At 51.3% G+C, this 12677-nt stretch overlaps 2 protein-coding genes across 2 annotated transcripts in view; both read left to right on the top strand.

The window, feature by feature from the left end:
* LOC136624386 (zinc finger protein ZFP2-like) overlaps positions 1–12677 on the top strand; it is a 190336-nt gene that overhangs the window by 30366 nt on the left and 147293 nt on the right. The window lies entirely within an intron of this gene.
* The window catches only part of LOC136624331 (zinc finger protein 585A-like), a 95366-nt gene continuing 93810 nt past the window's right edge, over positions 11122–12677 (top strand). The window contains exon 1 of the mRNA XM_066598253.1: positions 11122–11177. The gene's annotated coding sequence lies outside the window, so the exon portion shown is untranslated. The remainder of the gene's footprint in view (positions 11178–12677) is intronic.

Below are 12677 nucleotides of genomic sequence, written 5' to 3' on the forward strand. Positions count from 1 at the left end.
TATCAGAGCTATTGTGGGCGGGTGTAGGCTGTAAGAAAAAACCCGTCAGCAACATTGTATGGAGTGGGATCAAACTGTGATCCCCCTCCATACATACCCCAAACCTGCAGGACGTAACTGTATATTCTGTAGTGTTAGGGGGCTAAAGGGGTTTCTGAGACAATTTTTTTTTTTTTTTTTTTACAAATTATTGCTTAGTTGTACCATAATAAAGAGTTTATACTCTCCGCTTGTCCCCGATAGCGGCTCTGGGTATCCCTGCTGCAATCAGCCTGTGCCATTCTGTACACAGATAAAAAAGCAGGGTGGAGCAAGACTCAGTGAGAGCGGTGAAATAGTTCTGGAGTACAAAGTGTTTCAAATGATGGAGGTGCTACCAACCAGATAATGCTCCATCAAGGCGGGCGTGAATATAGCGAAAAGAGAGTGTGGAAAAATACTGGTGTGAAGGCGCAACACTCTAAGCTAGTTGAAGGTTAAGGTCCGATATGCAACTGTGAAAGTACTACTGTTACCATGCAGCGCGGCGCAGAGTCCCGCGTTCAGCGCGCGCCGCTCCGGCTTCGGCATCCTGGAGCTGTGACGTCAGGGCTCTCCCGGCGACCGGCGGCGTGGGCGGGTCCGCCCATAGGGCGTCGCCCGCATCCCTTCCTCTCTCTTGTGCTTGAGTGGGGAAGTTGGCTCCTCCCACTCTCCGCCCCTGGGCGGAGTCTTTCGTTTATAAGGCTGGCAGTGACCTGAGCTCACTGCCAGTTATTGGCTCTTTCTGCGTCTAGGTAGTCTGTCTGTAGCTAGTCTCAGCCAGCTTCTAGTTTGTCAGTCTGCTTCCTCTATCTTGCCTGTAGCTCAGTCTTTGGTCTGTAGGTCATTCCATCTGCCTTTCCTGTCGGCACTCTGTCCCCCAACATTTAGTTCCATCTAGGTAGTCGCCAGGTCCCTAGCCAGAGTAGGGACCACCGCCCAGTTGTCCGCCTGGGGTTTAGCCAGGTTGAGGCAAGTAGGCAGGGACAGTGGGGTGCGGTAAGTTCAGGGCACCCCATCTGGCGCTCGGGGGGTCAGAGTGCCGTAACATAATAACTGGCCCTTTAAACTGTTTTCCATGAAGGCGATCAGCTCCCTCGTGACCCAGCTGCAAGCCCTGGTCCAGGATTTATCCACTCGCATGGCAGCCCAGGAGCAGCGGGGGTTGTCGCAGGGGCTAGACGCCTCAACCAGCCCAGAACCCAAGTGCCCTCTTCCCGAGGTGTTTGCTGGGGAGAGGAACAAATTTTTCGTTTTCCAACAAGCTTGACGCTTGTTTTTTCGGATGCGTCCCCGTTTTTCCGGGTCGGAGGCTCAGAGGGTCGGGCTGATAATGTCCTTGCTGCGGGGCTTTTTCCTTCCCCGAGGGTTCTCCCTGCCTGCAGTCCGTGGACGCATTTTTTCAGGAACTCAGGGGTATCTTCGACGAACCAGACCAAGCGGGGTTGGCGGTTTCCTGGCTGTTGGCGTTGCATCAAGGCTGTGTGGAGGATTATTGCTCCAACTTCAGACGCTATGCGGGTGATACTGCATGGAACGATAGCGCTCTGAAAGACGTTTTTCTGCAGGGCCTCTCGGACGCGGTAAAAGACCTGTTGATTTCCCATCCCATTCCCGGGTCCTTTAAGGAGGCTATGGAGCTAGCAGTGAAGGCAGATAGGAGGCTCAGGTCTAGGAAGCCAGATAGACAGGCCCGTAGAGTCAGGGAGGTCGTTTGTCCTGTTCCTTCTTTTTCCTTACCAGGCTCTGTTCCCGAGCCTATGGAGGTGGACCCGCTGGACCCCAAGGAGTGACGCCGGATTCGTTTGTTGCATCATCTCTGCCTCTACTGCGGGAAAGCTGGACATCGGGTGATAACCTGCCCCCTGAGGCTTCAGTGCTCACAGTCTGAACCGGCGGAAGAGCTCCAAGTCCTAGGCGATTGTAGGGAGGATCGCCTAGGACTTCAGGTACTTCCTAAACTGTTGGTATCTCGTCAGGTTAGATTCCGGAATTTTTCCTTACCCGGGAAGATGTTTATTGATTCCGGAGCAGCCGCTAACCTTATAAGCATGTGTTTCGTTAAACCCCTGATGGCAGAATTTGTGGCGCTGGAGACGCCAATTCATTTTACCAGTATTGATGCTACCCCCCTCTCTACGGGCCTGGTATGATGGAGGACCCCAGTGTTACAGTTCACAGTGGGGATTCTCCACTCGGAAGAAATATCATTCCTGGTGATGGAGAAAATGTCGGTAGACATAGTACTAGGGATGCCATGGTTGGCGTTGCACAACCCCCAATTCAATTGGACCACCCGGGAACTGACTCACTGGGGACCATCCTGTCATAGCCATCTTGCTCCCCTGCCTCTCTGCTCAGTAGATACCGCGCTCATCCCGGAATACTTGTCTGACTTCCGGGATGTGTTTTCTAAAAGTCTGTCAGAAACCCTGCCTCCTCACAGAGAGTGGGACTGGGGGATAGACCTGATTCCAAATAAGCCCATCCCTAAGGGAGCCATTTTTAACTTATCCGGGCGGGAGCACGAGGCCCTCAAGAGCTACATTACTGAGTCCCTGGCCAAACGTCATATTAGGCCTTCCCATTCCCCTGCTGGGGTGGGTCTCTTCTTTGTCGAGAAGAAGGATGGGACATTGAGGCCTTGTGTAGATTATCAGGCCTTAAATCAGATCACAGTCAACAACCAGTGCTCTCTGCCTCTGATTCCTGACCTCCTGAATCAGGTGGTGGGAGCCCACTGGTTTTCTAAACTGGACTTAAGAGGGGCTTATAATTTGATCCGTATCCGCGAGGGGGATGAATGGAAGACAGCCTTCAATACCCCGTTGGGACACTTTGAATGTCTGGTGATGCCATTTGGTCTGTGTAATGCCCCTGCTGTTTTCCAGGGATTTATGAATGCGGTTTTTCACGACGTCCTGGGGGTGTTTTTAGTCGTCTACCTCGATGACATCCTGGTATACTCTCCGGACTGGGACTCTCATGTGCAGCACCTTAGGTTGATACTAACCCGGTTACGTGAATACCAGTTGTTCGTCAAATTAGAGAAATGTCTGTTTGGCACTCAACAAGTGTCCTTTCTGGGGTACGTAAATTCTCCAACGCCCATGCAAATGGAGTCGGATAAAGTGGCAGCTATCTCCCAGTGGGTCCAACCAGGTAATCTGAAAGCACTCCAACGGTTCTTAGGTTTTGCGAATTTCTACCGCAAATTCATTAGAAACTACTCGGTCATCGCTCAACCGTTGACCGATCTTACCAAGAAGGGGGCTGACTTGGTAAACTGGTCTCCAGAGGCCCTGGAGGCATTCGATTGTCTCAAAAGGTCATTCTCGACCGCCCCGGTACTCGTTCAACCTGACCCGCAACGCCCTTCTACATGGAGGTTGATGCATCTGAGGTGGGGGCGGGCTCTGTGTTGTCTCAGCTGGTTAGCGGGAGGGCTGGCTACAGTCCATGTGCATTCTTTTCATGAAAGTTCAGTGCGGCAGAGCGTAATTACGATGTGGGCAATCGAGAGTTATTGGCGATCAAGTGGTCCTTAGAAGAGTGGTGCCACCACCTCGAGGGCGCTCGGCATCCCGTCACAGTGTACACCGATCATAAGAACCTAGTATACCTCGCCAACGCTAAGCGACTCACGGCACGTCAGGCCAGGTGGGCACTGTTTTTCTCTAGGTTTAACCTCTGTGAGGGATTAGCGTTTAGGATCGGTAGCAACCTGGGCATAAGCAGTCAGAGACAGTGACACATGGGATAAAGTCTTTAGTCCAGGCTTTGCCTGGGTTTATTTCCAAGCAAACAAAGCAAAATACAGGCCTTAACATCAGGCAAACATAAAGTAAATCCTGCTCGCCTGAGCACTTACTATACATGTAGCGTCCCTGTCTACACACTGGTAACCAAATATCTCCTGCACACAGCCAGCCAGGACTCTCAGACCTGCAAAGGTCTCAGCTCTCCTCCTGGCCCTGTAGGCCCAGGCTTTATAAGGCCTGGTACCAGCCCCACCTGGTACGTGGGAGTGACCATCCCACCCTTCACTTTGGTCACTCCAGGAAAAGCCGGCCCGGATTAAGCGGCTTGGAGCCACTTACTTGCTACAACGTATCAGTAACTTAGTGTTACTGACACCATACTGCCGGCTTCCTCCACCGAGCCCAGGCTGCTCGGTGGCACGTATCTGCCCAAGCGCTCCCCAAAGCAGCATAGGACAGCATCCTAGGCGAAATATACCTGCCCTCCAGCACCTTGCCGGTCACCATCTCACATACCCTCCCCCTCTGTTCGAGCCTGTGGGGTCGGACACCTTTAGCCGCCATGCAATGCGTCCTTGACAAGGCATCGGCATTGCCCTGTAGCTTTCCTGCCCTGTGTTCGACAGAGAAACTGAAGTTTTGAAGTGTCAGGAACCACCTGGTGACTCTTGCGTTTCTCTCTTTTGCCTGTGACATCCAGGTTAAGGGAGAGTGGTCTGTGATCAGCCTGAAGTGCCGACCTAGAAGGCAGTATTTTAGGGATTCAAGGGCCCATTTGATGGCTAGGCACTCCCGTTCAACAATGCTGTAATTTTTCTCGGGTGGCGTGAGCTTCCTGCTTAGATAAATCACGGGATGTTCCTCTCCCTCTACTTCTTGGGACAGAACTGCTCCCAGTCCCACGTCGGATGCGTCTGTCTGAACAATAAATTCTCTTTTAAAATTAGGTGTGACCAACACTGGACGTCTACAGAGGGCCCGTTTTAACTCCTGGAACGCCTTTTCTGCGTTAGGGTTCCACTTGACCATGACTGACTTACTGTTCTTGGTCAAGTCTGTTAGGGGTGCTGCTATGCTAGCAAAGTTCTGCACGAACCGCCTACAGTACCCTACAATGCCTAAAAAAGCTCTCAGTTGCTTTTTAGTAGTGGGTTGTGGCCAGTCCTGAACGGCTTCAACTTTATTGATCTGGGGTTTTATAATACCCCTGCCTATTACATACCCCAGGTATCGTGCTTCTTCGAGGCCTATGGCGCACTTCTTTGGGTTTGCTGTGAGCCCTGCTTTTCTAAGGGAGTTCAGTACTGCCTGTACCTTGGGTAGATGGCTGTCCCAGTCTTCGCTAAAGATGATAATATCATCTAAATATGCTGACGCATATTGATGATGGGGATTGAGTATGATATCCATCAATCTTTGGAAGGTTGCTGGGGCTTCATGCAAACCGAAGGGTAGGCAGATGTACTGAAACAACCCTTCTGGTGTGGCAAACGCAGTCTTTTCTTTCGCGCTCTCTGTAAGGGGAACCTGCCAGTAGCCTTTAGTAAGGTCGAGAGTGGAAAAGTACCTGGCATGACCCAGTCTCTCAATTAACTCGTCCACTCTCGGCATTGGGTATGCGTCAAATTTTGACACGTCATTTAGCTTCCGGAAGTCGTTACAGAAGCGCAGAGAGCCATCAGGTTTTGGTATCAGCACGATAGGGCTGGACCATTCGCTTTTCGACTCCTCAATTACTCCGAGATCTAGCATTTTCTTGACCTCCTCTGAGATGGCTCGTCTGCGGGCTTCTGGAACCCTGTACGGTTTCAACTGAACCTTTACCCCTGGTTCAGTTATAATGTCGTATTTTATGACACCAGTACGCCCTGGTATATCAGAGAACACATCTGAGTTACGTTGTATAAATTCCCTCGACTCTTGTTGTTGGGATTTGGACAGGGACCCTGATACACACACCTCTGGGACCTCACCATGGGGGGTGCTCACTGCAGTCAGGGCTTCTCTGTCCTTCCATGGCTTAATAAGGTTTACATGGTACAACTGTTCTGGTTTCCGCCTACCTGGCTGGTATACCTTATAATTTACCTCTCTGACTTTCTCAATTATTTCATAGGGCCCTTGCCATTTTGCTAGGAATTTACTTTCTAGGGTGGGCACCAACACTAGTACCCGATCCCCAGGGTTGAAGGTTCTCACCTTGGCGGACCTGTTATATACCCGGCTTTGGGCTTCTTGAGCCTGCTGTAAATGTTCTCTAACAATGGGCATGACCGCCGCAATTCCATCCTGCATGAGGGAGATGTGTTCAATAACACTCCTGTAGGGGGTGGACTCGTGCTCCCAGGTCTCCTTAGCTACATCAAGGAGCCCTTGGGGATGTCTACCATAAACTAATTCAAAGGGAGAGAACCCAGTGGAGGATTGTGGGACTTCACGGATTGAGAACATTAAATATGGCAGCAGACAGTCTCAGTCCTTCCCATCCTTATTGACTACCTTTTTTAGCATGCTTTTTAGGGTCTTATTAAATCTCTCAACCAGGCCATCCGTCTGTGGGTGGTACACAGACGTCCGTAAGTGCTTAATATTCAGCAGCTTACACAATTCCTTCATGACCTTTGACATAAAGGTGGTTCCTTGGTCCGTCAGGATCTCTTTTGGTATGCCCGTGCGAGAGAACATGTGAAGTAGTTCCTTTGCAATACCCTTGGATGACGTATTGCGTAAAGGAACGGCTTCGGGGTAACGGGTGGCATAGTCTACAACCACCAATATGTGTTGGTAACCCCGGGCAGACTTTACCAAGGGCCCAACTAGGTCCATAGCGATCCGCTCGAACGGCACCTCTATGATGGGCAAGGGCACTAAGGGGTTCCGGTAATGGGGCATAGGAGCTGTTATTTGACACTCCGGGCACGACTCACAGTAACGTTTTACATCACCATGTACTCCAGGCCAGAAAAAACGCTGAAGGATGCGTTCCTTAGTCTTTTCGCACATGCTTGTGCGCCAGGTCTAAGACCATCCTACGATAGGACTGAGGTACCACCAGCTGTTCCACAACCTCCCCTCGGACCTTGTCAACCTGATACAACAATTCTTGGTTGACTGCCAGGTGGGGAAACACAGTATCAGCCCCTGGAAATTGAGGCTCCCCATTTATCACTTTAACATTTTCCCTGGCTTTTACTAAGGTGGGGTCTCGGAGCTGCTCAGTTCCGAAATTGGCACGTGAGACCTCTTGGGTCACCCTTACTGCCGGAACCGTACCCTCAGGGTCAAACGGTTCTGGACACACATCATACACTTTTGCATTATCATGAACCTTATTTGCAGACGACCCTTGGTGTCGCCACAAGTCCCAAAATAGGGGAAAGTCTCTTCCGAGGATCACGGTGTGCATTAAGGATTTTACGACACCCACCTCATGGGTGGCAAGTCCACACGGAGTCTCAAGTCTTACAAGGGCAATAGGATACTCCTTGGTGTCCCCATGCACACACACAACCCCCATGCGACGGCCGGTGAATGTTGTGGGATCGACCAGGCTGGAGTGCACCAGCATAACCAAGCTCCCTGAGTCCAGTAGAGCTGTCACCGCAAAGTCATTCACCTTTAGGTGACATAATGGTCGATCAGTCTCTGACACAGTCTCTGCAGAACATACTGGCCGTGCGAACATCGACCTCCGCCAGGCAGAGTCACAGTCCATGGGTTCCACAGTGAGGGGACAGCTGGCAGCAAGATGCCCGGGCTCATGACAGCGCCAACATCGTATGGAGGCCCGGTCTCCTTGGGGTTCTACCCGGGACCCGAATGTCCATTTGGGGCTCCTCCTCTGCCCCAAACGATCCCCCTCTGAGCCGCCTCCCCTGGGGACACTTTTGACACCCCTTACATATGGAACAGTCTTACCAGGTGCTCCGGCCGACTTGCTGTTCCCGGGGTTGGAACGTCGAGGAGGCACGGCTTGCAGTAAGTCCTCCGTGGCTTTATACCTCTCGACGAGGCTCACGAGTTGGCCCACATCCTGGGGACCCCCTTGTCCCACCCAGCGCTGGATTGCGGGGGGGCAACGAGCGGATGAACTTGTCCAGAACCACTCTTTGTACGATCTCCGCCGGGAACGACTCCTCTTGCTGCAGCCACTTTTTCACCAGGTGGAACAGGTCGTACATCTGGGAGTGAGCTGGTAGGTCGTCCGTGAAAGTCCAGGCGTGTACGCGTTGGGCTCGCACATAGGTGTCCACGCCCAAGCGTGCCAGGATCTCACCTTTGAGCTTCTTATAGTCCTTGGCATCCTGCTCCCAGAGGTCAAAATAGGCCTTTTGGGGTTCTCCTGTCAGGAAAGGCGCTACTACCTCCGCCCACTGAGGCGCTGGTAATTTCTCCCTCTCGGCCACTCTCTCAAAGACCGTGAGACAGGCCTCGATGTCATCGGTGGCCATCATCTTTTGTAAGGCCGCTTGTACCGCGGTATGGGTGGTGGGGAGCGAACCAGACGACCTCTGCACACTTTGCGCCAGGAGAGCATTAGCCTCGGCCTGAGCTTTCATGTCCTCCTCATGGATCTTTTTCTGGGTCGCCGCCACTTGTAGCTGCTGGGCCAACGCTTGCTGTTGCTGCACGTTCATTTGTACCAGCTGCTTTATCAGTTCCTCCATCTTGGCAGTATCTGATGGCTGTGCCGTTGCAGCTTTCACCCAGGACATGGGGGTTACAGCACTCTCCTGTCAATCTCTCTTGGGCGGTTGCCCTTAGCAACGGTTCTCCAGCTGCTGCAGCAAAATGTCCATTAATTGGTGTATGTCTCTTTAAGACCGCTGCCCGCATCCAAACACCATATGTGAGGGATTAGCGTTTAGGATCGGTAGCAACCTGGGCATAAGCAGTCAGAGACAGTGACACATCGGATAAAGTCTTTAGTCCAGGCTTTGCCTGGGTTTATTTCCAAGCAAACAAAGCAAAATACAGGCCTTAACATCAGGCAAACATAAAGTAAATCCTGCTCGCCTGAGCACTTACTATACATGTAGCGTCCCTGTCTACACACTGGTAACCAAATATCTCCTGCACACAGCCAGCCAAGACTCTCAGACCTGCAAAGGTCTCTTCCTGGCCCTGTAGGCCCAGGCTTTATAAGGCCTGGTACCAGCCCCACCTGGTACGTGGGAGTGACCATCCCACCCTTCACTTTGGTCACTCCAGGAAAAGCCGGCCCGGATTATGCGACTTGGAGCCACTTACTTGCTACAACGTGTCAGTAACTTAGTGTTACTGACACCATACTGACGGCTTCCTCCACCGAGCCCAGGCTGCTCGGTGGCATGTATCAGCCCAAGCGCTCCCCAAAGCAGCATAGGAGAGCATCCTAGGCAAAATATACCTGCCCTCCAGCACCTGGCCGGTCACCGTCTCATACCTCGTAGTGACATATCTCCCGGGGGCTAAGAATGTAAAGGCTGACGCTCTCTCGCGGAGTTTTGGGGTGCCAGACTGTGAGTCGCTTCCCCCCGAAAATATCCTGGAACCTGGGGTTGTGGTTGCGGCTGTGGACTCTGGTCTCATTCCCCGCCTTCAGAGGGCTCAGCCGGATGCTCCCCCAGGCCTCCCAGAGGGCAGATGGTTTGTACCCGAATCGTTACGTCTCACGGTTATTGAAGAGTCCCACTCGTCAGTTTTCGCGGGTCATCCGGGAGTGCAAGGGACTCTGGATCTCTGCTCCAGGCTCTACTGGTGGCCTGGCATGTCTCGTCAGATACGTGACTTCGTAAGGGGATGCTCTGTTTGCGCGCGCGGCAAGAGCCGCTGGCGGCATCCGGAGGGGCCCCTGAGACCGTTGCCTATGCCGTCGCGCCCCTGGTCGCACCTTTCGGTAGATGTTGTTACTGACCTGCTAGAATCACAACGGTTCACCACCGTTCTGGTGGTGGTGGACCGTTTCTCGAAGATGGCCCATTTTGTGGCATTAGAGAAACTTCCTTCGGCGATCGAATTTGCCCAGGTCTTCATTAAAGAAATTATCCGCCTCCATGGAGTTCCTGAGTACATTGTTTCCGGTCGCGGGGTTCAGTTCGTGGCACAGTTTTGGCGGGCCTTCTGCAGAAACCTGGGGATTTCACTTTCGTTCTCGTCAGCATTCCACCCGCAGACTAATGCTCAAACTGAGCGGAAAAACCAGGATATGGTACAATATTTGAAGCTGTTTGCAAGCGAGAAGGCTCATCGATGGGTTAAGTTTCTGCCGTTGGCTGAGTTTGCACTGAACAACCGTACTAGTTCTTTCACTGGGGTTATCTCCGTTTTTTTGCGTTTATGGCCAGCATCGTTTCCTTACTTCTCTTCCTACCCCGTCTACCTGTCCTGCAGCTGATGTCGCCACTAATGTGCTGCAGGGGGTATGGAAGGAAGTACAGAAGAATCTGGAGGTAGTGGGGTCTCTCATGCAGTTGCGCAGTGGGAGAAGCCTCTCAGTTCCTGAACCTTACAGGGTAGGTCAGAAGGTGTATCTATCTTCCAGGAACCTAAGATTGAAGGTCCCGTCCTTAAAGCTGGCGCAGCGCTTTGTAGGTCCTTTTACCATCACGCGGGTAATTAACCCACTCGCTTACGAACTTGAGCTGCCAGCCACGTGGAAAGTGCATAGGGTTTTCCACAAATCCTTGTTGAAACCCTTTGTCCCTTCGGTGAGTGTCATAAGTATGTGTATCATAAGTGTGCATAAATATTCATACCTGTTCAGATCTATTCCATTTTAACCTGACGAAGAACATGATAACATTACACACACACATATATATATATATATATATATATATATATATATATAGCACCCCACATGTACATTACACACATATATATATAGCGCCCCACATGTACATTACACACATGCCAGGCTCTTCCCTTCGATTGCTTAAGTGTGTGGGTCCACCCCTTCTCCTCGTATGTGCACAGCTTCACCCCTCCGTCTCACACACGCTCGGCTCTGCTCCTCCGTCTCACACACCCTCAGCTCCGCTCCTCCGTCTCACACACGCTCGGCTCCGCTCCTCCGTCTCACACACGCGCTCGGCTCTGCTCCTCCGTCTCACACACCCTCGGCTCCGCTCCTCCGTCTCACACATACTCGGCTCCGCTCCTCCGTCTCACACATACTCGGCTCCGCTCCTCCGTCTCACACACACTCGGCTCCGCTCCATCCACTCTCTTAATACATCCTGATGGGACACATAAACTGCAGGTCACACAGCAGAGTCCTGCATCCACTGAGCGGAGAGACCTGGTCATGTGACCCCTTGTCTCCTCCCACACACTGATCACATGACGGTGACATCATCACAGGTCCTGTAAGCACAGAACAACCCCACGGCTCCTGTCCGGCTGCAGGTGGAGGTATGTGGGGGTCAAACTTCTCCTTGTGGAGACACCAGGGAGGTGCAGGACATTAGCGGCCATGTAAAGCCCCGTTTATATGGGATGAGCTGTCAGGAAATGATTTCTCTGTGAAGCTCACTGCTGGTTGTTACACAGCAGTATCGCTGCCATTGTTCAGAGCGCAGCCAGCATGGGAGGGGGGGAAGGGAGACTGGGGATCATTCTCTCCCCCAGCCGCCTCTATAGACTGTAAGTAGGCAGTTATTCAAAACTGACCGACTGCTGTTTCCACTGAACAACTCTCCCTCAGCCATTCAGTTTCTGCAGGCATTTACACGGACGTATATCGTTCCAACCCCTCGGGAGCGCAGAGATTCCTCATAGGACATGATTTGCAGACCGCTCACCATCCTGGTAGCTCTTCTCTGAACTTGCTCCAGTTTGTCTATGTCTTTTTTTAAGTGGGGTGCCCAGAACTGGACACAGTATCCCAGATGAGGTCTGACTAAGGAAGAGTAGAGGGGGATAATGACCTCACGTGATCTAGACTCTATGCTTCTCTTAATACATCCCAGAATTGTGTTTGCCTTTTTGGCTGCTGCATCACACTGTAGACCCATGTTCAGTCTGTGATCTATTAGTATACCCTAGTCTTTTTCACATGTGCTGCTGCTTAGCCCAATTCCTCCCATTCTGTATGGGCTTTTTTCTTGCTATGATGTAGAACTTTGCATTTCTCCTTGTTAAATACCATTCTGTTAGCCGCCGCCCACTGTTCAAGCTTTTCTAGATCTTTTTGAATACTCTCTCTCTCCTTTCTAGTGTTGGCTATCCCTCCTAGCTTTGTGTTGTCGGCAGATTTGATCAGTTTCCCATCAATTCCCTCCTCCAGATCCTTTATAACAATGTTGACCAATACTGGGCCCAGGACAGAGCCTTGTGGTACCCCACTTCATACATTCTTCCACTTCGATGTGCAGCCATTTATGACCACTTTTTGAGTACGATCACTCCGTATACACTGGGAAACTGAACCCAGTGGTTGTGTGTATGCATGACTGTGTGAGAGTATATAGCCAGACACCGAGGCTATATTCGAGTGTATGAATAATCTCTACCATCCTGATGAATCAGCTATAATAACATAGAAGCTGAGGAAATGCATTGATGATAGGAGATAGATAAACATCAAGCATAGAAGGAATAGAATGACAACGCAACAATAGCAGCAGTCCCCAGTTAATGAAGACAGGTATTAGTGTATCTTGATGCCACTGGAAGCTAGGGGTTTGACAGGAGGAATGCCCCTGTCACACCTCCAGCTCCCGATAGGGCCAAGGCTCGCAGGTCCTACTAGGACACTGTGGATACATATGTGCGTGATGTGCAAAAGTGTTCTTAGGCTTACATTATTATTTGTAAATGCTGCCATGTTTCCGCTGTAACATGGCAGCATTAACATGTAATAATCTAAGCCTAAGAAGATAAATTACCTTCACCCTAAGGTCCCCCGCTCAC

Source organism: Eleutherodactylus coqui, chromosome 4 (assembly GCF_035609145.1).
Source record: "Eleutherodactylus coqui strain aEleCoq1 chromosome 4, aEleCoq1.hap1, whole genome shotgun sequence".
Lineage (NCBI taxonomy): Eukaryota > Metazoa > Chordata > Amphibia > Anura > Eleutherodactylidae > Eleutherodactylus > Eleutherodactylus coqui.